Here is a 287-nt window from a genome sequence, read left to right as displayed (position 1 = left end):
CTGTTTCTGAGAAACCAAAGAGAGCAGGGGAGGGTCCCGGCCGCGCGGGGCCAGTGGACGGTCGGGCCCTCCCCGTCCTGGAGCGACCTTGCCAAATGACCCTCCTGGGGACCCAGCGGTGGCCCTCGGAGAGCCTGCGTCCAGCGCAGGGACAGGGACAGGAGCCGTTGCGCACCGACTCTGAAATGCAAACATTCTATTCTGTTGAGTGAAAGAATAAAATGTAGACACACAGTGAGGTGTGCCTGCGTCACGGGCAGGGCAGGGCCGTCTGCCGGGCTCAGCTG

Source organism: Myotis brandtii, unplaced genomic scaffold, assembly GCF_000412655.1.
Source record: "Myotis brandtii unplaced genomic scaffold, ASM41265v1 scaffold952, whole genome shotgun sequence".
Classification (NCBI taxonomy): domain Eukaryota; kingdom Metazoa; phylum Chordata; class Mammalia; order Chiroptera; family Vespertilionidae; genus Myotis; species Myotis brandtii.
This window is presented reverse-complemented; position numbering follows the sequence as displayed.